Source organism: Capra hircus, chromosome 15 (assembly GCF_001704415.2).
Source record: "Capra hircus breed San Clemente chromosome 15, ASM170441v1, whole genome shotgun sequence".
Taxonomy (NCBI): Eukaryota; Metazoa; Chordata; class Mammalia; order Artiodactyla; family Bovidae; genus Capra; species Capra hircus.
In genome coordinates this window covers 34,202,922-34,225,391 of record NC_030822.1, presented here as the reverse complement: position 1 = coordinate 34,225,391, position 22,470 = coordinate 34,202,922, and the positions used below count along the sequence as shown (strand labels likewise).

Genomic DNA, 22,470 nt, shown 5'->3' with positions numbered 1-22,470 from the left:
AGTTGAAGGGAAATCACAGATTTTTATCATGCTTAGGACTAAAGTGATAGAGTATGCTTGTCTTAAATACTGTGTTGTAATTAGGCCCACTGAAGTTCTAGGAAAAGAAAAAAATCCTTGTGTAATAAATAATAAAGGAATGCTAAGGACTGCTAATTCTGGGTTCACCATAGGTTCTAGGAGAAGCTGCTTGGCTTGTACCATATTGACTTTAGTCCACCTAACTTTCTACTCTCAAGCTAGCTCTGAGATAAACCAAGAAGAAAATATAATTAGCATTCAAAAGATAGGCCAAGAAGATGCTTCAGTTTCCTCCTGAGAACAACTGGGAAAAAGTTGACTTTTAAAGTAGACGTGAAGGATAAATGGCCTCCCATTGGTGATGCCAGGGTCTCCTGGGCCATAAAAACAACCTTTTGACTCCTCTCACATCAAATTGTCACCTGAGGCTGTATTAGCTTCATATCTTATTTGGAGAAAATACTTTGAGACATTAATTATGTGGTCCATCTCCTTCACAGAGAGGTTAAGATAGAGGGGATATTTCTTAAGATCCTGATTGGCTGGAAAAGGAAGAACTCTAGGGAGTGCTTTCTTTATTAATAACCTCCCTGACTGGCTCATTTAACAGACTTTGAGACGCAGTCACAAAACTGAGTCTTCAGGCTGGAACCCCAAACCTTGCTCTTCATTCTTAACAAGCTATGCGTATGTGAGTAGGGAAATACCTGAGAGATGCAAAAAGAGGAAACTGGGAGATCCCTCTACAAACCTTATAGAGAGATGACAAGGGGAGGAAGGGAAGGATAAATAGAGCCAATAGTTCTCAAACAGTGCACAGATCTTAGATTGAAGTTGGTAACATTTGGGACGAGCAATAGGCATAAGAATCTTAAGACTTACCATGTCCAGTGATATAAATATGGTTGACCCTCCCATATGTTTCCTATTCTTTCTAGGTGATGAATACAGTGGTACCTCTTATTCTACCAGACTTTTCAATGATGCAGAGAAGGTTTATGGCTCTGAATGGCATTGCGTGTGTGCTAAGTTGGTTCAGTCATGTCCAACTCTATATGACCCCACTGTAGCCCATCAGCTTCTTCTATCCTTGGGATTCTCCAGGCAAGAATACTGGAGTAGGTTGCCATGCTCTCCTCCAGAGGATATTCCTGACCTAGGGATCAAACCAGCGTCTCTTACATCTCCTGCATTGTCAGGCAGGTTCTTTACAACTTAGCACCACTTGGAAAGCCCTGTGAATGGTATTAGCTTACATTAATTTTGGGACACTCAACTAGAAATTCTTCCGGATTTTATCCTCAACTTTTGGATCCTCTTTCCCTTCCCTATGGTGTTTCCTCAGCTTTTACCTTTTCACTCAAGGTCCTTCTCATAAACCTAGAGAAGCTCCCAGCCTAAGACGTGTGCTTTTATTACAGCATGAAGTACAATGTATATCTGCATGACATTCTTGGGAATGGAGAAGAGGGAACTGAGTTGAAAGCTATTTATATTGGCAAAATAGAATTGATCCCTTCTACTTTGTGTAGTTTTTTTTTTTTTTTCCTGTAGTGATACACTACTTGTGCTATACAGTCTTTAACAAGAGGGGTTTCTTACAAAATTTCAGTAAGAGATTGGGTTAAAGAATATCACTGCTGAAGGGTCAGAGAAATGGAATGAAGTTGCATCAAGAACACAGAAGAGGATCAGCCATGTGGGATGATATTTGCATCCAGTGACTGAAGAATAAACATCACTTATTATATTTTAAATAAGCATTAAATTTTGGTTTGTCTCTCACTTCTGGGGACAGAATAGGGAGAATGAGAAGTGATTCTGTCAATTTTCCATTCCTCAGGGTCAATCCAAAAGGGCTGAACCATACCTTTATGCCCAGTTGTCTGGCAACTCTTTACTGCTGGAAATTCGCAGCTCGATCTCATCTATACATGTAGAAGCTAAGAAGATGCTTTTCTTTGGGAGCATCTTATGGTCAGTGGCTTATATTGGCAAAATAACTTCAAAAAAAGCATGTTTGCAAAAAAGTAGAACATGCATTTACTCAAATTCAGTCATATTTACTGATAACACTTGACATTTTCACAAGTAAATATATACCTCCCACAGACTATCCCTTTTGAGTATAAATTTTCTACCAGTCTCCCATTAGTTCAAGTTGGAAATCTGGAGTATTCTCATTTCATTTTCCTCTCATTCTCATTTCCAACATGCGTCTTGGTACTTCCTCAAAAGTGCATCCTTATCTAATATTTTTTCCATTACCACTGCTGCTCTCCTCGTCAGAGTTATCATCACCTCTCATTTAAATTATTTCAATAGCTTTCTCCTTCCTTTTATCTTTCCTGATAATCCATTCTGCACTTAGAAGTCCAAGTGATCATTCAAAACGCACATCATAATACGTCATTGCTCCTCCTCCACTGAGATTTTTAAAACTCTTCACTGTCTTCTAATTGCATTTGTAGTTAAAACAAAATTTCTATTAGTGTCTCGAGGACCTATGAAACCTGAGCACTGCCTGGGTTTCTGATATTCCCTGTTATGCCTCTTCTGTTTGCTCACCAAGCTCCAGGCATGCTACATTTCGTATTTTCCTCTATCAGTGAAGCCATCTTCCTCTTGATCTTTACATGTCCAGCTCTTCCTTGTTATGCAGGTCTCAGCTTAATGTCACCTCCTCAGAGATGCAGTCTCAGGTCACCCAAACTACTAGACTAACCTGGAACCAGGATGCACTACAGTTTCAAACAATCTATTGAATAGTACTGTTTTATTCTAAAATTACTCTTATATGTATCTAATTTTTCTCATTTAATTTTTTAATTTATTTTTAATTGGAAGGTAACTGCTTTACAATATTGTGGTTTTTGCCATATACCAGAATGAAACAGCCATAGGTATACATATGTCCCCTCCATCTTTAACCTCCCTTCCACCTCCCATCGCACTTAATTTTAAGCTTTATTATTTATAAAATCAGGTACTTTACCTTATTACCATTTGTTTTCAGTGCTTAAAATGCCAAGCCTATCATACACTGGGTGTTCAAAAACTGCTGGGTGTATAATGCGTATAAATATATGTGTATACATATGTATGCATGTATGTAGATATGTACGTTTATATATGTATTATTGATGTATGTGTACACATATACACATATATCTCACATATTAGGTACTTTGCTAGGTATTGATCATGGCAAATAAAATAAGAAGCCCATAGGCTAGTGACAGAAGAAATGTCAAAGACTTCTTAAAGGACATGCATCTTCCTTCATTAACAGGAAACGCTGTCTTTAAGCAACAATGAGCCCCATTTAATATTGGATAAGCCTATGGTTAGATATAAAAGGAAGAAAATCAAGATTTTTTAAAAAATACAAATGGAGAATTTGAAAGGAGAGAAATCAAGTCCTGGGGAGTTATTTTAGAGGGCTGACAGAAAAATAATGGGGAAAGAGAAAGAAACTACATGAAAATAAGAGAATATAAAATTTTCAAATACAAGGAGAAACTCTATCATGAGTCAGATCCATCCCTGGCCTAAGCATTTATTCCAGTCTGAGGGTCTATGTTCATCTACATTTGAATCAGTTTGGGCTACAATAGTGGTAGTGAGTATTCTGTACTGTCTGGGTGAGGCTGATCATTACTTAAGGTAATTCTTTTTTTTCTCCAAAACTAATCCATGAAATGGGAGGAAAAGTGTCTCTTCTCCACTTCAACCTGCTCCTTAGCAAACACGGTGGTGGCACAGCTTCTTTTCTTATACATTTTTCTCTTAGACTCTTGACACTTTTACTGAGAAATCATACATATGCAGGACAACGTGGGTTAAGGAAGCCCTACTGTGAAGAAAATTGAATATTAGGTAGTGGATTGTAATGACATTAGAGTTGAGTTCCTTGAAATTCCTCATTAATAGATTATTCTGGGAAAGCAGCATAATTAATAAAAATGGATCTAAGTTATAGTGTGCATGAGAAATTCCCTGGGGAGCTTGTAGACATGCAGATGACTAGGTGAGGTTCTAAGGATTTGATTACTTAGGTAAGTGATGGTTCCTGGAATATGCAGTTAAGAACTCAAAAAATATAGATTGTCTTATGAATATATTCTCAAAAACAATGGCTTATATTGATGTCATTCTTACCTTTACGGAAGAATTCTGAGAAGATACATTTGGAGTGATACCTTGAAAGTAGAGCTGCATTTCTATGGTAATAAATGAGGGAAAAAAAGAACATTTTGCCTAGAGAAACCCCACATGTGGCCCAACAGCAGCTTCAATTCCTTCCTGTTGACTAGTTTTCCAGACTTGGAGGCAGCTCACCACTGGATTTCCACACCCTTCCCTTTTTTGTACCTCTCTGTCCTTTTTGGTGATGGCGTCCTCCTCCTTCTCTTTAAGGAAGATCATAATCTCCATGAGCCTATGTACTACTTTTTGGCCATGCTAGCAGCCACAGGTCTGGAGCTGAGCTTGACTCGGTGCTGGGAGTCCTCTGGCTGGATCACAGGGAGATTGGAAACGTAGCCTTGCTTTCCTCAGGCCTACTTTATACACTCACTTTCCTTTGTGAAATCTGAAGTTTCGCTTTCTATGGCCTATGATCATTTTATTGCCATCCACAACCTGCTTAGATATACCTCTATACTCACTAATATTCTGATAGTGAAGATTGGGCTGGGAGTTCTGATGAGGCAGTTTGTATCTGTTGTCCCCCAAATCTTACCCCTTTATTTTTTCCCTTATTGCCATTCCCATGTCCTTTCCCAGGCATTCTGCTTTCACCAGGATGTCATCAAACTGGCCTGTGCTGATACTACCTTCAATCGACTGTATCCAGTGGTCCTTGTAGTGGTTATATTTGTACTGGATTCTGTGATTATTCTCATCTCCTATGTGTTGACTCAAGAGTGTCTTGAGCATTGCCTCCAGAGAAGAGAGGGTCAAGGCCCTCGACACCTGTGGGCCCTGTATCTGTTGTGTCCTGGTTTTCTATGTCACAGTGATTGGATTGTCTCCAATTCATCGGTTTGGGAAACATGTTCCACATATCGCCCACCTCATTATGAGTTACGTCTATTTTCTGTTCCCTCCATTAATGAACCCTATAGTCTACAGCGCCAAGACCAAGCAGATCTGAGTGGGATTCTTCACCTTTTTACTACCCATCAAGTTACAGCCTGATCTCTAACAATCATAGTCCCTCACCCAGAAAGTCAGAACTCTGGTTTTGGACAGGGGAGTGAAGAAGTTTCATGTCAACTCCCCATAATCAAATCTCTTGGTAAAATAATTGTCAAAATAGAGCTATAAATCGTCCAAGGTATTTCCTTAAGCCCAGGTCTTTGATCTAGTTTTTTGCAATTAAAAATAAATTCTGTGTACTAAATATTTCTGCTTGACACTCAGTTCTTGTGTGTCAAGTACCCACCTTAGGTGTTTAGAGGTGTGTCTATAATGTAACTAAAACATTTTTATTTAGAGTTTGAAAGGTGGCAGATAGGAATGGCTATAAGGGTGAAAAAGTTAGGGTGAGATGGATAAAATTTGGTCTATTTATAGCCAATCAATCTCTAATTCTAAACAATTCCTGCACAGATATCCCAAGACAGTATGGAAACCTATGTGTTTGGTCACTGAGGCAGGAATTTTTCTAAAAAGAAGTAAAAATTAGTTCTTGATCAGTGTTGTATAGCTTATCATCCCAATTATCTCATCAGTGTTTACCTCCTCCATTTAATGATTATGGCTATGTCTCGAGAACCATAAATTTACATTTATTTTCCAAGGCAGTACCTGCTTAGGAAAAAAATTATTTATGGTTAGAGAAACCAAGGATAAATGAGAGGAAATAGACAGTCAGTACCTTCTCCCATCTTTGTCCTCATTCTTAACTTCCTATCCCAATCTTTTACTCAGATATTGTCACTCCAGAGCATCTATCAGTGAGTAACTGTGTCTGAGTGGAAAATGTAGTTATCTCTCCCTTCTTTTGCTTTGAACATGGGCTGAGATACTGAAGGAATAGATTTCCACACTTTTAGAGGAAAATAGTTGCTTTCTATACATGTATCTTGGCTCCATTTTTAAAGTGTGAAATGTCTCAAGGAATAAGTTATTATTCTTATTTGACTGAAATTTTCTGACCAATTCGAAAGGGACTTGTGACTCAAGTTAAAATATCCTCAAAGGGTAGACACTACGTCTTTATTACATCATAATTACAGCAGAGAAAAAAGACTAGGTGAGTCAGGAGATGAAACTACAGAAGATGTTACTGATGTCACTGGTGTCAGGAATGGTGTTACACATAAAGGAGAGGAGAGCTATCTATGCAAATGAGAGTGTAAATCTACTCTTGTTGAAATGAGGAGAGGCAGCTTGAAATGATGTAGGTTATCTCAGTTGCTTGCTACTTCCACCTCATTTTGAGCTCAAATATGGCTTCCCCAAATCAAGGAACGTCTAAATTTATATTTAGTACAAAGAGTTTTCAGGTATAATAACATCCAGATCCAAGTCATTCTCAGAAACTGACTCCAAATCATGATTTTCCAAATCCTACTGGGTTTCAGAGGGCTTTCCTGGTGGCTCAGTCCATTAAGAAACCACCTGCAATGCAGGAGACTCAGGTTCGATTCCTGGTTTTGGAAGATCCCCTGGAGGAGGGCATGGCAACTCACTCTAGTATTCTTGCCAGGAGAATCCCAGGGACTGAGAAGTCCAACAGGCTACATACAGTCCATAGGGTCACAAGTCGGACACAACTGAAGCAACTGAGCACACACGCACACACACACACACTGATTTTCAGAAGGATTTTTAACATAAGTATTTTTGAGTATAAGTTCAGGCAGGACTTAACTGAATCTGAACTGTCAGAAGCCAGATTGTTACCAGCATGTTTGACTACATTGTGCTCATCGTCATTTCAAGATCTTGCAGGTGGGCTAGGTTATAGAATAAATTTAGGGTATAAGGCTGAGACAAAATAGTAAAGACCCGGAGGTGCTTATTTCTGCCAGAATGTGACTATAGTCTTCTCTACTCAAGTACAAACCATCAGGGAGAATCAAGGATGGAAAGATTACCTTTAGCATGTCATCTTACTATTTGATACTTAAAGTAAAAGACTTTTTTTTTTTTTGTTGCTTTGAATTGTTTTAGAGGCAAGAACAATAACCTCTGGTTATGACCAAGAGATAGAAAACTTACTCCTTGAAGAAATTTATCAGCACTTCCACTCATTTGTGAGAAAACATGGCTTCAAGAATGCATTTGTCAAGTACTGTAATGAATTTCATTTGAAGCCAAGGAAAGGTGTCAGGGAATTTTCAAGCTTCATTTAAGCTTAGTGACCTTACTTCAAGATTTAGGAATGATAAAGTGAAATACAGTTTAGACAGTGTCTTCTCTGTTGAGGAGGAGATCAGAAAGGACAAAGGTCATATGAGAGCATGACTTCTATCTGCTAGATTCAGTTATAATTCTGCTCTCTGTCTGCAATAAAAATGTGGAGTTATAGACCACAGCTCTGGGGTCCTATCTCCTTCCCCAGAGTAGGCTAGGAAAAGATATCCCAGAAGCCTAATTGTATGAGGGACCCTAGGGAGCCTTTTTCTGTACAAGAACTTTGCCAGTTTACCCTGTGGTTAGAAATGATGTTTGCACCAACTTCTACGTCAAGACCCAGAAATCACTTTTCCCCTTAATTTCTGATGCCCTTGGCAAGGATTTGGTGATCCTGGGAGAATGTAATGGAGATAATAGGAAGGGAAATAAATTTGACTGGTTTCTTGGACTGCTCTTCCTTCAAGCACATGTTGCAAGATTGTAAATAGAACACTGAGGAAAGCAATTTGCCTTTATGGATTCTTTCCAGGGTAACAGATTGCAACATAATGTTTAATTCCCTGGAAAATAATGACTTTTATAGTTGAGCAGTGTTTTTTCTTTTTTTATTTGATTATGGATGCTTATATGAATAATCAAGAGATCGAGCTTTCTACCCAGATTTTCTTGTTAGGTTAGGACTATTGAGATATTTTTCTTACAATGCTCTATTTATTGGAAGAGGCAGAAAAGGGAAGAGAGATGGATGTTGAGTGAATGGACAGGGTAGGGTCGTCATGACAAATCATTCTCTACATTACATCTTTTCCTTTTGTTTGTGCTGTTGTCCGTGTTCACTTTTCTTTCTCTCATATATCCCTGTGTTATATTTCTGCTCTTATCTTTCTCATTCTTCCTTTCTCCTCTCCTTTCTCCTGTGCCTTTTGCCTTCAGAGATAAGGCTGAGCATCAGTTATAGGACAAAACTGTGTGTGTGTTCTTACCTCAGTGCTTATCCTTAAGAGCTGCTATTCCACTAAGGCTTGGAAATGATCATTAGATAAGAACTCCATAGGGAGAGACAAAGTCAGGACTGGTCATTCATGTGCAACTTTGGGGAAAACTTGGAGTCTGGATAGTCTGATGATGACAAAGTATTCAGGCAGTTGGTGAGTTATTGGTAAATTTTAACAGGACATTTGTTTGTGAAAAAGCAGAGTATAAATCAGTCAGTTTATGCATTAGCCAATTATGGTATCAGTACCTATTATTTGGAAGTCAATGTTATTACATAAATCAGTTTAACCATCAGCATACTAGCCATTAAGCACATCAATGTTAATAATAATGTAATTAAAAATTCATAAATGATCTGACAGTCAATATGTCAAAATATGTCATTACTTCCAGGAAAATTGGTATGTTTATATAGCAGTCAGTAGGGTAAATGACATTAGCATTGAATTGGTACTACATCCATGATTTAATCAGGATGAGCTAATTGGAGCCACTAGGTCTAAGAGATGTGTGATATAACATAGAAGATAACATTTTGTGTTAAGTTTCGCCCTGAGGCTTGAAAAGGCATCTGGGCCTTAACTATAGGGAGAGATACAATCATAATAAATCCAAGAAAAGTATACTGGATTTAAGAAGGGAAAAGCAAGAAAATGATAGGATGGAGAAGACATCTGGTTGAAACCTGGGAGTATGAGAAAGAGAGGCAGAAGTTACCAGAGGTACCCAGCCGAGGCCAGCCAGAATTACCTGAATTGTGCATGTGGGATAAAAATAAACATGCAATGTTGTAAGCTGTTGATGCCAAATAGGCCTTTGTCATGTGGCAATTTTGTGGCAGTAGCTAACTGATAACTTACATAAATTCTCTAAATATTAGCTATGAAGCCTACTAGACTTCTGGCCTACAGCACTATGATATTATACATGAGTGTTATTTGAGCAGGACAGTCTGTAGTAGTTTGCTATACAGCAATAGAAAACTAATGCTATTGGACAATAAATAACTAAAATAGCACTTGTGTATATCACAATTTTGTAAGTCAGAAGTCTAGTAGGCTTGATTGAGCTCTCTGCTTAGGGTGTCCTAAGGCCAGAATCAAGTTGATAGTTGCACTACACTCTTATATGTAGGGTCTAGAGAAAAATCCTTTTCTAAACTCGTTGACAATGCTGCAAGGATTCGGGTTCTTCTGACAATAGCTCTGAGGTCCCCACTTTTTTGCAGGCTGTCAGTGAGGACCCTCTTTCTGTTCCTAGAGGTTGCTTGAATTCCTTCTTATGTGACCCTTTGTACCTTTGAACCAATAACTCTCTGTCAAGTCCTCAACTTTGAATCACCTTGGGTCCTTATTCCATTACTAATTTGTATAAACACTCTACTTTTAAAGGCTCATATAATTATATTAGGTTTATCTACATAATCACCTTTTATTAACTCAAAGTTGACTGATCAGGAATCTTCAGTTCAGTTCAGCTCAGTTCAGTCGCTCAGTCGTGTCCGACTCTTTGCGACCCCACAAATTGCAGCACGCCAGGCCTCCCTGTCCATCACCAACTCTTGGAGTTCACTCAGACTCACATCCATAGAGTCATGATACCAGCCAGCCACCTCATCCTCTGTCGCCCCCTTCTCCTCCTGCCCGCAATCCTTCCCAGCATCAAAATCTTTTCCAATGAGTCAACTCTTTACATGAGGTGGCCAAAGTACTGGAGTTTCAGCTTTAGCATCATTCCTTCCAAAGAAATCCCAGGGTTGTTCTCCTTCAGAATGGACTGGTTGGATCTCCTTGCAGTCTGAGGGACTCTCAAGAGTCTTCTCCAACACCACAGTTCAAAAGCATCAATTCTTCAGCGCTCAGCCTTCTTCACAGTCTAACTCTCACATCCATGCATGACCACTGGAAAAACCATAGCCTTGACTAGACAGACATTAGTTGGCAAAGTAATGTCTCTGCTTTTGAACATGCTATCTAGGTTGGTCATAACTTTTCTTCCAAGGAGTAAGCATCTTTTAATTTCATGTCTGCAGTCACCATCTGCAGTGATTTTGGAGCCCCCAAAAATAAAGTCTTAGTTACATCTATAATCATCAATATTGTATTTCATTATAAACACAGTCTAATAACTCAGGGATTAGGATAGAGAATCTTGGCAGGTATGTGTGTGTGTGAGGGGGTAAATTTTAGATTTCTGACTATTAAAAAGTAGCTATTGAAAGAGACTTTCTTTTCCAACATTTTTATTGTTTATATAGCATATGTAAAATAATATTTATTTTTAACAAGTATTTGATGAAGTAAAGTCTCCAAATGAACTCTCAATAGAAGCTAGAGTAGAAACTGAGAATGGAGTAATTAGAGTTCTTAGAAAAAACAAAAGTTAGAGCACATAGAAGAATTCCCCAGTGACTCAGTGGTAAAGAATCTGCCTTTAATGCAGGAGCTGGAGGAGACACGGGTTCCATCTCTGGGTCAGGAAGATATCCTGGGGTAGGGCATAATAGCCTACTCCAGTGTGGACAGAAGAGCCTGATGGGCTATAGTCCCCAGGGTCGCAGAAAGTCAGACACAACTGAAGCAACTTACCATGCATGCACAAACATACAAAAGAAACAAAATCTGATTATTGAGATTAAAAATAAATTCCAATTTAAAAGACAGACAGGAAAAGACATTTACACTTATTGCTCAGTAAAATTTATTTTGCATTTACTATGATCTAAGTCATGAAATTAAAAGACGCTTACTCCTTGGAAGGACAGTTATGACCAATCTAGATAGTATATTCAAAAGCAGAGACATTACGTTGCCAACAAAGGTCCGTCTAGTCAAGGCTATGGTTTTTCCAGTGGTCATGTATGGATGTGAGAGTTGGACTGTGAAGAAGGCAGAGTGCTGAAGAATTGATGCTTTTGAACTGTGGTGTTGGAGGAGACTCTTGAGAGTCCCTTGGACTGCAAGGAGATCCAACCAGTCCATTCTCAAGGAGATCAGCCCTGCGTGTTCTTTGGAAGGACTGATGCTGAAGCTGAAACTCCAGTACTTTGGCCACCTCATGAGAAGAGTTGACTAACTGGAAAAGACACTGATGCTTGGAGGGATTGGGTTCAGGAGGAGATGGGGGCGACAGAGGATGAGATGGCTGGATGGCATCACAGACTCAATGGAAATGAGTTTGAGTGAACTCCGGGAGTTGGTGATGGACAGGGAGGCCTGGTGTGCTGTGATTCATGGGGTCGCAAAGAGTCAGACACGACTGAGTGACTGAACTGAACTGAAGTATTCTTCAGAGTTTCCCTGGTGGCCAGTGGTAAAGACTCTGCCTGCCAATGCAGGAGTCATGGAGACATGGGTTCGATCCCTGGGTCAGGAAGATCCCCTGGAAATGGCAACCCACTCCAGTATTCTTGCCTGGGAAGTCCTATGGACAGAGAAATTGGTGGGCTACAGTCCATGGGATTGCAAAGATCAGACACAGCAACAAAACAACAAGCATTTTATATTTATCATCACTATTATTTTTTATATAAGACTATTATGACAGATGGTTCCTGTGCATCCACTCCATTAGACTATAAGCTATAAGAGTTCAGGGATGCTCTCTGTTTTTTTAAGGACATTTTTAAAGAGCAGTTTTCTATTTACAACAAAACTGAGATGATAAAGAGATTAATCATATACCATCTGTCCCTACACAGGCATTGCTTCCCTTATGATCAACATCATTTCACCAGAAAGTCTTTTTTTGTTTTGTTTTGTTTTATTTTATTTTTTCCTTTAAAAAAAAGGTAAGCCTGATTGGCATCTCAATCACCCAAAGTCCATAGTTTACCTTAGAGTTCACTCTGGGTGTTAGACATTCTACAGCTTTGGACTAACGTATAACGCCATATGTGCAACATTACAATTTTACATAGAATATTTTCACTACTACACAAACCCTTTATGCTCTACGTATTCAACCCTTCTGCCCTGACTCCTGGCAGCCACTGATCTTTTAACTGTCTCCAAAGCATTGTCTTCTCCAGAATGTCATAGAATTGAGATTATACAACGTGTAGACTTTTCAGATTGGCTTCTTTCATGAAGTAATATACATTTAAGCTTACTCCGTGCTTTTTCATGGCTTGATAGCTCATCTGTTTGTTTGTTTGTTTTTTTTTAAAGTGCTGGATAATATTCTTTTCTCTGGATATATCAGTTATTTACCCATTTACCTATTGAAAGTAACTTGTTTGTTTCCAAGTTTTACTGGCTATGAATAAAAGTTATATAAACGTCTGGGTGCAGATTTTTATATAGACATGTTTTCAAATCCTTGTATAAATACCAAGAGATACTTTTTTTGGATTGTATGGCAACAGTATGTTTCGTTTTGTAAGAAACCTCCAAACTGTCTGCCAAAGCATCTGTACCTATTTTTCTGTTTCCACAAGCAATGTAGGAATTCCTATTGCTCCATATTCTCACCACATTTTGGTAAAGTCAATGTTCAGGATTTTAACCATTCTAATGAGTGTAAATATCTACACTTAAAAAAAAATTAATATATTCACCATATTTAGCACAAAACTCTGAAGATCAAAGAAGCAAAAAAAATCAGATCACTGAGTAATAAAGACAAATATGGTTACCATTAATTAAAATTTAGAAATTGAAAAAGAGTGTCACATCCAGGTTTCTATAATGTCTTCTGGAGCCAAATGCCATGCTTCCTTGAAGCAGACAGTTGTAAACTCCATAAGTTTAGTAATATAACAATCCAAGGAGGTCAGCAGATGCCTGGACAGACTTCAGGCATCCATCTTCAGGGTTCCCTGAGTGGGCTGGCCCTGTGGGGTTATGTAATCTATTTATCCATACAAATAATTATAATGTGAACTTAAAGTAAAGATGGAATAACCCAAAGAAAATTTATTTTTGTTACTAACAAGATCCACCAGCCCAGGTTTGGTGTTTGCATCCTTAATGCTCAGTCCGATTCTTCATTTATGTAGGTACCATTGAATGTCTATTTATTGAATCAGTAAACACATAATGTAAATGTTATATCCAAAACGAAAGTACTGACTTATTTCCTACAATATAAGATATGTTCACAATATAGAGAAAAAGAGATTAGAAGACAAACTTAAACTGACAAAAGGTTTTGGATTTCAGGTGAGACCAGGTAAGACATTTAGGTAAGCAGAGGATTCCAACCAAGATAATGAGTTATTAGAAAATACTAGAATTAGAGAACTGGAGTGAGAAATTTATGATGGAAGGCTATACAACTTGGACAGAATTTTATACAGATACTGTGGTTCTTTATTCTTCAAATGATATGGGAAAATAATTTTTACGATCTAGAGGTGTACTCTCTAATACTGTAGCTTGTGGTTAGCTTGAGTTAGGAATTTTTAAAGTATAAACTACATTATTTATTTTGAAAGATTAGTACAGTGAAATATAAAATATCTCATGCACAATTTTTATAATAATTAATTTTGAAATGGCATAATTTAGATATAGCAGTTTAAATAAAAGGCTGAAATTTTTGTAATTCTTTACTTTTTTAATGTTTTTAATGGGGTTATTAGAAATTTTAATATCACATATGTAGCTCAAACTGCATTTCTACTGAACAGGGCTAATTAGATAAAGTTTAATTTCTTCTTCCCAGGGATCCACCATGTGGTCCAACATCAGTGCCGCCCCTTTTCTATTGATTGGCTTCCCAGGTCAGGAGATACTTCATCCTTGGTTTTCCATCCCCCTCTATTTCGCCTATATCTCCATACTCTTTGACGATGGCATCATCCTCTTCCTTATCAGAGAATAAACTCTTCATGAGCCTATGTACTACTTTCTGGCTATATTGACAGTCACAGACCTTGAATTGACTTTGACAATGATGCCTACTGTGCTTGGTGTTTTGTGGCTGGATCACAGAGAGATCAGCCATAGAGGCTGCTACTTCCAGGCCTATCTGATCCATTCACTGTCTGTTGTGAAGTCTGGAGTCTTGCTTGTCGTGGCCTATGATCGTCTTATTGCCATTTCCATCCCCTGAGATACACTTCCATTCTCACCAATGCTAAGGTGGTGAAGATAGTTCTATGGGTTCTAATGAGAGGATTTATCCTCATTGTGCCCATAATCATCACCCTTTCTGGATTCCCCTACAGCAGATCTCATGTCCTCTCGCATGCCTTCTGCCTGCACCAAGATGTGATTAAATTGGCCTGTGCCGACTTTACCTTTAATAGATTGTATCTATAACCCTGATCTTATTAACTGGTTTCTTGGATTCTATGCTTATCCTCATCTTGTATATCCTAATCCTCAAGACTGTCATGGGAATTTCTTCCAGTAAAGAGCTAGCTAAGTCTCTAAATACTTATGTCACCCATATTAGCTGTGTTCTAGTTTTCTATATCACTGTGACTGGGCTGACCCTCGTTCATCAATTTGGGAAATATGTACCACATATAGTTCTTATACCTCCTCTTCTCTCCATTTATGAAGCCAGTAATCTATAGTATTAAGACAAAGCAGATACAAAATGGTATCAATCACTTTTTCTCTTTCCATAGACTTTGAGTGTGATCTAATCTGCTTTGGGGGTTCTCCTCATTGTGGGATGGGTTTCTTGGCAGAATGGACTATAAAATGACAATGTAGCTCAGAACTAAAAGGATTGAAATTCCTGTTATTTAAAAGAAATAGACTTATTGCTCTGACTCTTAGCCCCTTCCCTCTGTCACATCCTCAGTGACTTTGACCTTAGTTCTGTTGCTTTGCTTGGTAGATTGTCTGCTTTATCCTGTCATTTTCTAGTCTGGCAGAATCTCTTGGCTTAATGGTTACATGAAGCTACTGATACTTGAAACTTGTAGAATCTATAAAAAAAAAAAAAAAGGGAGAATGAGATAATGTTACAGAGTTCCTCTGTATCCGGTGAAAAATAGTTTAAACTTTAAAAAAAAAAATTCTCTATGTCCTACAGTGTATCAGAGGTGACAAAAAGTCTTAGACAACCCCATTGGTACTTTATGGCTGTAAAGTAGATCAGAAGTAGATGGGAGTAAGATATTCAGACAAAAACAACCAAAAATCAAATAAGAACTCAGATTCCAGCAGGTGCCAGCATGGCTAGATGCCCACCAAGGATTCGTGAAAAGATTCTGAGTTGATAATGTCTGGTGTCTTCCACCTAGTAGGTTGAGGACTCCAAATCAGCTACATTAAAGTTCCATTTACATACCTGAGTTTTTGTTCCCCGTTCTGCAGTTAATAATTTCTATATATGCTTAACAATAAAGTGATACTAGTTGTGGAGGCATTCTAATAACATGTTAGCAGAGGCAACGTTTTGTCTTTTTTTTTTTCTGAACAGGGTGTTTGTAATAAACTACCTCCACAAAACACTGTAATATTGAAGTCTTGAAACACATAAGATATTTAAAGAAAGTTAGTTAAGCAAACTATTTAAGGAGAGTTCACTTAGGGCTTCTGATGCATTTCATTCCTTGCAGAGTTCAACATGACCAGATGTGTACATCAGCAATATAGGAAGAGAAACTACATTTTATTTGTTTATCAAGGGATAAGGACGGTTAGGTAGAATGATGCATGCTAAGCAAAATTATAGAAAAATATATCAGCAAATTAAATATCAGTATATTCAACCACAATTAGTACATGTCTTTCCTTCTTTTTTGAAAAAGGGCATGCATGTGATCTGCCTCTTAAGAAATCTGTGTACAGGTCAGGAAGCAACAGTTAGAACTGGACATAGAACAACAGACTGGTTCCAAATAGGAAAAGGAGCACGTCAAGCCTGTATATTGTCATCCTGCTTATTTAACTTCTATGAAGAGTACATCATGAGAAATGCTGGACTGGAAGAAACACAAGCTGGAATCAAGATTGCCAGGAGAAATATCAAGAACCTCAGATATGCAGATGACACCACCCTTATGGCAGAAAGTGAAAAGGAACTAAAGAGCCTCTTGAAAGTAAAAGAGGTAAAAAAGTTGGCTTAAAGCTCAACATTCAGAAAACGAAGATCATGGCATCCGGTCCCATCACTTCATGGGAAATAGATGGGAAACAGTGGAAACAGTGTCAGACTTTATTTTGGGGGGCTCCAAAATCACTGCAGATTGTGATTGTAGCCATGAAATTAAAAGATGCTTACTCCTTGGAAGAAAAGTTATGACCAACCTAGATAGCATCTTCAAAAGCAGAGACATTATTTTGCCAACTAAGGTCCGTCTAGTCAAGGCTATGGTTTTTCTGGTGGTCATGTATGGATATGAGAGTTGGACTGTGAAGAAGGCAGAGTGCCAAAGAATTGATGCTTTTGAACTGTGGTGTTGGAGAAGACTCTTGAGAGTCCCTTGGACTGCAAGGAGATCCAACCAGTCCATTCTGAAGGAGATCACCCCTGGGATTTCTTTGGAAGGAATGATGCTAAAGCTGAAACTCCAGTTCTTTGGCCACCTCATGGGAAGAGTTGACTCATTGGAAAAGACTCTGATGCTGGGAGGGATTGGGGGCAGGAGGAGAAGGGGATGACAGAGGATGAGATGGCTGGATGGCATCACTGACTCGATGGACATGAGTCTGAGTGAACTCTGGGAGTTGGTGATGGACAGGGAGGCCTGCATGCTACCATTCATGGGGTCGCAAAGAGTCGGACACGACTGAGTGACTGAACTGAACTGAACTGAACTGATGCATGTACCCATATGTTACCAGGGTCCTTAGAGTGATTTCCTATAACCAACAGATTCTCTTTTAATTAATTTTATTTCTTCATTGAAAATGATTACTTACAAAATAACCTTTGAAAACCATTGACTTAAAGCTTCCATCAAAGTTTTCTCTAATTTTTAATTCCCTTAGCTTTCCCTATTTATTTTAGTTATTTTTCCTATTGATGCTGTGAGGAAAAAAATGAATAGAACAATTGATATGTATAATTCAGTAAGTTTAAAAATTTTTTGCAAAGCGTGTATAGCAAGAACTTAAAAGCAGGAAAATGATACACTTAAAAGTTATAAGTCAACATGATGCAAGTCAAACATAGTAAGTATCTATAATAGAAAGCTACCAAGATACAAATTCTAAGAGAAACAATGAAACAGACAAGATAAATCCATATTTCTTCAGAGAAGATTCAACAGTTATGATCTTTATTTTCTTATATCATTAAAATATATAAACAAAATATATCAAAAATGTAGAAAGATATTATGGAAATGTGGTTACCAATCAATTCTAACTAATATACCATCTTAATTGAATTGTTTTACAATCGATACTTTCCCTTCAAACTTCCCTAGATAAAATGGGCAGAGTATATGCTAGACATAGGAAATATTCTATTACAAAGCCTAAAGCTATATTTGTTTTTATACCTTTATATAAAGTAAATCTAGTTGTGTGAATTTAGTTGGAGGACACAACATTTAGAAAAACAAAACTGGATGAGTACGAAAGAAAGAATGTGGTTTTTGAAAAAATAAATCACCTCTCTTCTTGTCTTACTCACTTACAACATTTGTGATCTTGAACAAGTCATTTAATCTCTGAGCCTCAGAAAAACTCACATATCAATTAGAATAGCAAAATGCACTTTGGAAGTTTTTCTTTCAGGATTTGAGAAAATGCATTGTACTACTGGCACTCATGTGTTCTATTAATTACTTTAATATCATTCTCACTGGCAAAGACAAACCTGAAAAATTTAACCTTTCAAAACTGTTAGGAAGCAAGAACAGTCAGCCAGTAAAAATAATCAAATATATGATGATTCTTTTGTATGATGAAATACATAGCTAATAATATGAGGTTAAATAACTATTTTTTAGGTTTTTTTAGAAAATAATTATTTTTAAAAAATAAAAAATGATTTTCAAAGTTATTTTTCCATCAGTTTCTCTCCATATAGCTGTCTCCTATGGTCTCCTGTTCAATGACATGTTCATTGCTGATTCTTCTGTCTTCATTTACCTTTTCAACCTGAACGGATTTTATTGTTCAGCTATTTAGAGAGTCTCATGGAAATAGTCTACCAGTATTTTTGTTTGTTTCTGTACCCATACTTACTTTTCCGAGAAAACATAATAAAACAAAGGAAAATTACCCTTACTGAGCATTTAACATTTCCAGGCCTTTGACCAACACATACATAAATTAACATTAATCAATACACATTTCACCATCATTCTTAGGAGTATTTATTTAATCCTCACAACAACTGTTTCAACAACTTCTATCATCCCCATTCTACAGATGCGTATATAGTAAAGACACAGAACCTATAAGATGTAGAGTTAGGGTTAACACTTAGTCCAGCTGATTTTAGAACCTACGCTCTTAACAACTGGTTTCAACAATTTGACACAAAATTTTCTGATTTAACCTGATCATTGATTGTTCTTGAGTCTCTTCTGCTCTATATAACTGATTGGGAGATATTTGACTTGAATGTTTTAGAATCTGAATATTCTTTTCTTCGTTTTCCAAATCTATGTGTAAAGCAATGCTTAGCGCTAGAGAGTCCAACAACAAATAGTCATTGATTACTTAAGAAAGTTATTCTCTGCCTATGATCCTTTTCTTAATATAGGGTAAAATAAAAATTGCAGTAATCATGTTTCACTACTTTCTTTCCTCAATCTACCATTTCGGTCAGTCACCAATTCCTCTTATTTCTAAGCCACACAACCTTTCATCCAATTCTGTCCAACCTTACTGAAAACACATCATCACATCCATACCAATACTATTTCTCACCTGGATTATTGCAATTGTGGTTTATTCTCTCTTCACACAGCCTTCTACTTTTCCAATGTGGGTTCTCATACTTTAAACGAAGTAAGCTTACAACAATGATTATGTGATTGTGACACCATTCCCATTCATTTCATACTCATTACTCTTCAGTGAAGTCCAAAATCCTTAAATGACCCCACATGATTAGAACCTGCAACCACAGATTCATTTTATGTCAAATTTTCCAACATGTTCTGTTTTACCTATAATAATTGTTTAAAACCCATCATATTTTTTCTTGCCTTTGGCTTCACACCTTCTCACTAGAACTAAAAGTCTATCTCACTTACAATTACTGAATTCCTTACCATTCTCATTGTTCAGTTCTCAGCTTAAGTTGCAATTTTTTCTGGGACGTTTTCTCTGATTCCCAAAATATTTTCTGTGTGTTATTAGCATGCTACCATGCATGTAGTGATGACAGTGTTATGAACATTTATGGTAAATATTTTCTTTCTGGTACTCACTATATGGTTAGGTTACATTTTGTGAATAAAGAGACTGTGTTCTTCATTGTGAACCTGACAGAATAGTTAATGACCTAAAGACAATGTAATTTAACACTATCATTTATAAAATATATAGCTAGTGGGAAGCTGCTGTATAGCACAGGAAGCTCAGTTCAGTGCTCTGTGATGACCCACAAGGGCGGTGGGGGTGGGGGGCGGCGGGGATGGTGAGGATGGGAGGGAGGCTGTAAGGGAGTGAATATGTGCATACACATAGCTGATTCATGTAGTTATATAGCAGAAACCAACACAACATTGCAAAGTAATTATACTTCAATTAAAAAAAAATTTAAAAAGGGATAGGTTGACCATTCCCATACACATGGCTATTAAGAAATCCACTGATGCTCTTCTGGAACAGACCTTATTTCCCCAAAGAAATGGGAGAGACAAAAATACAATTGGAGTTTACAAGCTCTAGGATCAATGTTGGTACATGTGTCCCCTAAGAGACGCTTGTGAAAGAATGACTCTTGAAGCAGACAACAGGAAGGAAATGTGTGAATTTCTTCAACCTTGATGCTGAGGGTTCTGGGGGAGGTGGGGAAGAGATGTCACGTGACCAAGTACTGATATCATTACCTCTGCTGAGAGTTAGTCACTCAGTAGTGTCTGACTCTTTGGGACCCCATGGACTGTGGCCTGCCAGGCTCCTCCATCTGTGGGACTTTTCCTCCCAAGAATACTGGAGTGGGTTGCCATTTTCTTCTACAGGGGATTTCCCTGACCCAGGGATTGAACCCAAGTCTCCATTGCAGGCAGACTCTTTACCATCTGAACTACTGGGGAAGCCCCTTACTTCTGCTGGTATTTGAATTAACAGGTCTTTTGGAAAACACTGTTTCCTGAGGACTTTGATTGAATGACCCAGCTCTTCCCAGAAAAAGAAGAAGGGAAAGAGAGATCAAGGAGTCTCTTGAGTAGCTGTAAAGCTAAAAGTCTTGGGAGATAATCCCAAAATACATAAACTTTCTCGAGGGGTCTCTTGGGGAGGCTGAGTGAGGAAATCAGCTGCACTATTTAAATAGGGCAGCAATGAGTGCCTATTCCACCAACTTAGACTGGAGTGGGTGGCTGTTAGGAACAAATCTGTGGAATGACTGCTCTCACTTCTGATGTTAGATGCAATCAAGGAGATAATTTAATGTTTTCCAGAGACCCACCTAGAGGGAAGATCTCAGCTGAGGTAAGAAACACTTCAGCACAGAATTTTCCCTTCTTAATAAGGGTGTCCAAGGAACTGTGAGAGATTTTACTTTTCTAATCTGGAATCCTTGGATTGACATCAGGATACCTGTGCATGCCCAAAATTAAATGTGACATTGTGTCCCCTTATCCATTTTTCTGGGTAGAGGTTTACAGTTTGTATTAGATCCTAACAGCAGACTGTGTGTTGACTGTAGGAACTGCTCTCTTAGAAAGAACATGAATAATTGTTAGTGAGACTCACCAGGAAGAATCCTGAGACCCTGATTCTAGCTCATAGCCCTAGAATCTACCAGGGCCTATCCCTCATCCAATTCCAGAGAAATGGAATATATGCAAGAGTAAATGAGAGAGGATAAATCACACTGTCTTCTCAATTTACTTTTTTATTTGGACACTGATCAATTCACTATTTTGTATTTTCTTTTGAGGTCCACACATTTTTCTTACTTTTTCTTTCCTCATACAACTAATTCTCCTTTCTATCCCTTCTCCTTCCTCTTGTTTTTTTAGTTGCTAAGTCATGTCTGGGCTTCCCTGGTGGTGCAGAGGTTAAAGCATCTGCCTGCAATATGGGAGACCTGGGTTCGATCCCTGGGCCGGGAAGATCCCCTGGAGAAGGAAATGGCAACCCACTCCAGTATTCTTGCCTGGAGAATCCCGTGGACGCAGGAGTTGGTGGGCTAAAGTCCACGGGTCGCAACAAGTCGGACACGACTGAGCGACTTCACTTCACTAAGTCATGTCTGACTCTGCAATCCAATCCCATGGACTCCTTTGCAATCCCACTCAGCTCCTCTGTCCATGAGATTTCCCAGACAAGAATACTGGAGTGGGTTGCCATTTCCTTCCCCAGGGGATTTTGCCAACCCAGGGATCAAACATGAGTATCCTGTATGGCAGACACATTCTTTACCACTGAGTTACCAGGGAAGCCCTATCCAGAAAGCACTGGACAAGAGACAAAGGCGCTTCTGTTGGTACAAATGTCCTCTTTGTGTGTGCTTCCTCTCTGTGTGCATTAATTTGTCGCTTTGTTTTCACTTGAGGTGTGATGATTGCTACCTAATGTGGTTTTCTCCAGAAGCTTGGTGATATTGGGCAATTTCCTCTAAAGCAGGAATAAAGGGAAGATGTCTGTTTCAAGAACAAGTGCTAATATGCACGAGCTACATCTTTCAGCTGATGTACTGTGGTACACATCAGTTATGGTGTTTCCTTCTCACTTGCCTGAATGGGGTGCTTCTAGAATTTGCCCCTGTGGAACTGGCAGCACTAGGCCTTGTTTTCCTCTAAGGGCTATAATGTGTACATGGTTTATTCTGATCTTACAGAGGCACAGATTTACCTATGATACTATAGAGGTACTTTCTGTATATCTCCCATAACTAAGAATCAGGTTATGTCCTCACATTGACCAATTTGGGCTATTTCCATGGATGTCTATATGTTTTGTGAGTGTAATAAGAATCCTATTTACCCAGATAAATGTCATCACATGAAAATCAGGTTGTTAGGGAATCTAGAATGATCCA

General features: G+C 38.2%; 2 pseudogenes; both read left to right on the top strand.

Moving 5' to 3' along the window:
• On the top strand, positions 4,297-5,179 carry LOC102174229 (annotated as a pseudogene).
• LOC106503981 lies at positions 14,065-14,975 on the top strand (annotated as a pseudogene).